Source organism: Nanorana parkeri, unplaced genomic scaffold, assembly GCF_000935625.1.
Source record: "Nanorana parkeri isolate BGI_ZX_2015 unplaced genomic scaffold, ASM93562v1 scaffold150, whole genome shotgun sequence".
Classification (NCBI taxonomy): Eukaryota; Metazoa; Chordata; class Amphibia; order Anura; family Dicroglossidae; genus Nanorana; species Nanorana parkeri.
The window spans coordinates 175,289-178,992 of NW_017306418.1; positions in this window are offsets into that span (position 1 = coordinate 175,289).

Genomic DNA, 3,704 nt, shown 5'->3' on the forward strand with positions numbered 1-3,704 from the left:
ATTTGTGTATATATATGACAATTTACATATTAACTGTTTTGTAGCCGGCAGCTGGAGAACTACTTTTCACATTTTCTATATGACCTGTTGTAAAATTTCTGTAGTTTACAGAGCTCAAAATCTGAAGCTGAAAATTATGGAGCCTGAGCAGATACCCTAATAGACGATGCAGTCCAAGGTTTCAGAAAGACAATGCCTGCCTTCAGACATGATTTGTCTGCTGTGCTGTCTCTTTAGATAACCTTTTATTGCTTTGGGAATTCTTTGTCATGTATGAAGTTTGTGCGAATACAATATAGCAATAACAAATATATAGTAGTCGGGACATTTATAAACTTTAAAACAATTATGCAAAGTTATTATTGTTTTCCTTTAAAGTATTTGTAAGTTTAAAACGTAAATGTTACTTGCAAGGGAGCTACTTACAACATTCACAAGCATATGTTTAAGGGACAGTATAGTGTTTTTGTGTACATTTTTATTTATTATGTTCAAGATTAAAAAGTTCACATAGGATAACATTTTTATTTTTTGTTTAATTTAGATGTGAAAAAGGCAAATGAATAATTCTTATTTACAGTTTCCAACTTCTAAGTGGAGCTTTGTACTCTTTCACATGTTTACCAAGCTAATGTTAACTGCTTTGCTCTAACTAGCTTACATACCTTCATGCAGTATCTGAAACTTGCACACACAGCTGAGTAAAGGTGCCCATACACTGCACGATTATCGTACGATAATCTTATGCGATCGGTTTTTCGTACGATAATCGCGCAGTGTATGGGCAGTGTGCGACCGTGAATACTGTACGATCGTACGACGTTTGACAACCTAGCATGTTCGAAAACTGGTGGGTAATCGTACGATAATCGTTCAATGGGTAGAGTAATCGTTCGATGACAATCGCATCGTTCGTTCAGCGCATGCGTTAAACGACCAGACAAGCGGAAGGATAATGACGGCAGCTGGCTCCACTATAAGGTGCAATAACAACATTTACCTTGAAATACTCATCACGCAACACTCTGATGATTGCTGCACACGTGTGGGGGATGCTGCGCCCAAGTGCCTGCGCCGAGATTCCTGCAGAGAACTTCAGGTCCTCCAAGCTTCGACCAGTAGCGAGAAATCTCAGTGTTGCTATGAGCCGCTGGTCAGGAGGAATAGCCTTACGACGCACTGTGTCAACCTTCTGGATGTGGGGACACACCAGAGCCAGTAGGTGGTTGAATGCTGCATCTGACATCCGGAGGTAATTCCTGAAGTCATCAGGGTTGTTTTCCCTTAATTCCTGCAGCAAAGCAACGTGCGAATAAATGTCACGTTTCTGCAACCAATTCTTGGTCCACAGTCTTTGACGCGATGACCTGCGTTGCTGGCGAGCATGAATGACAGCAACACCAACCATCACAATAGCCATGCTACTCATATCCTCAGCCATTGTTTGCTTTCAACAAGTGTGAAAGCAAGAATGCACTTGGTTTTTGCCCTTTAAAGGGCATGGTACGAATGATCCTCGGGATCAAACGATTACTTCCGTCGGTCGATTGAAATCGTACGATTATTAGTACGGTCGTACGATTATCGGATCGACCCCTATCGAGCCAAGTTGGATGTGTCGTACGATGATCGTACGATATTCCGATCGTCGCTAGGTTTCAATCGTACGACAATCGTGCAGTGTATGGGCACCTTTAGAATGATTCCCTCTCTTTTCCACCTCTTTACCTGCTGTGTATGGCTTCATGCAAAGTTTCAATTACAGACAGTGTGAAAGCAAACAGCTTTCCAAAGCCATATTTTGCTGTGTGAATTAGCTGCATGCTGGGAAGCCATAAAAAGCGACTCTGCATTAGGCTGCTTATAGGTGCACTGCAAAGCTGCTACAAATTAGCATCTGAAATGGAGTGAGAGGTTTGCCTGGCTGTTACAGTCTGTTAGAAATTGTTAGAAATAAATATATGGTGTATATAAATAGATACATTCACCAACAGTTTGCGCAGCATGTTACAATATAAAAGAAGGTTGTACAGTTACAATACAATTCAAGACAAGATGGTTAGGTGGGCCCTGCCCATGAGAGCTTGCAATGTAAAATATATACTGTATATACTGAATTTAGTCACCCATATGAAAAGTGACTTTTCAGTGCTGTTGCTTGCTCGTCTTTTTCTGCTTGCTGTGGAACATTCATAAGAAAAATCTTGTCAAAACATTTGATAATTGCATCAGAAACTTGACAATTGTTGTTCCAAATTCCGTTTTATTTTAACATTCGATTTTGGAATGAATGGAGTTTCCCAAACAAAAACCACATTCACTGTTAGAAATGTGTTAATTCGAGAAAACCTTTCCATCCGGTTCCTTAGATTTTTTTTTTGTGTCACTACAGTCAAAAACAATCGAAATTTGGCCCCATTAACTAAAAACATTTACAAACTTCCTGAAAACAGATTTTTTTCAAATGAAATTCTACTGGTGTATAACCAGCTTTATTTTTTTGCTTTTCCACTTATGAAGTGGATCCTCAGGAAAACAGCTAAATTCACAGTTAAAATACCCATTAAAGACCCCTTCAAAATCTAAGCTCTGCATCCCTTAAGAAGTAAACAAAAAGTAATAGTGTATATAATAATTTCTGACTTTGTTTGATGGAACCGTTGCTAATATGTTGTGTACAAAAATGTAAATTCTTTTTGGAGAGCTCTAAAGAGCTGTGTGTGATACAAATGGACATTAGGCCTGTAAACTGTTAATATACTGTATGTCACAAATGAATCCAGTTTGTTGTCAATGTAAAAAATAAAATGCATACATTGTAATAATTTATATCTGTCTATTAGGAATGCCAGTTGTGTTTGGTCTAATGTAAGCATTTACCATGGTGATTTATTGCACTTGCTTTATCTTATCTAAAACTGTTACCTATTGCTCCTCTTACAATGTACAGATAGTGTATAATGTTCTTTTGCACTAGTCAGGATTCCGTGATTGCATAAACATGAGCAGAGGTGAAAATAATAGCCTGGGAAGTTAGAGGGAATTGATTAACCAATGTTCATGGTCTGCCAGTTTAATCATTTCAGCTTGGCTTTTTCTGCTTGTAGACCTGCTGGCTCTTTCTGTCTGTAGGCCTGGGCTCAAAGTGAACATGTATATTGGCAAAGCAACAGGTTCACTTTAATTTAGCCCTTTCCAGCAGCATATAGGCACCTTCCTTTCACTCCCCTGCTGTTTAGCAAAGAAAGTCCTGTTTAAACTACAGATCAGAAAGGTTGTATAACCTACACAGTGCTGTGGACACCGATTGGCCCAGCGCTGTAACATGGGGTGAGTCACATAATCCTACATACCCAGAACTAATGGGTATTTCCTTTGGCACTAGGTGCCAAAGGATAATTCAAGAAGTCAGTATTGGCTGGCAGAGGTCAAGGGATTAGGCAAATCTGTTACTTTCCCCTAAGTGGGCAAAGCATAGGTTTGCTTCAAAGCCTTTCAGTACTACCAGGAACAAGAAACTGCCTCTGCCAGTTCTTCAAGTATTGAGGTCTTTTCAGTAAGGACCCATAATGTTTATTTTTTTCATGTGGACATTGAGATAGATGATTCCAATCAGACCATCAGAATGGCCATTGCAGTGAATTTTAGGACAGGAGTATTTTGACATTTTGGACGGCAGGTTTTATATATAGATATATATATAT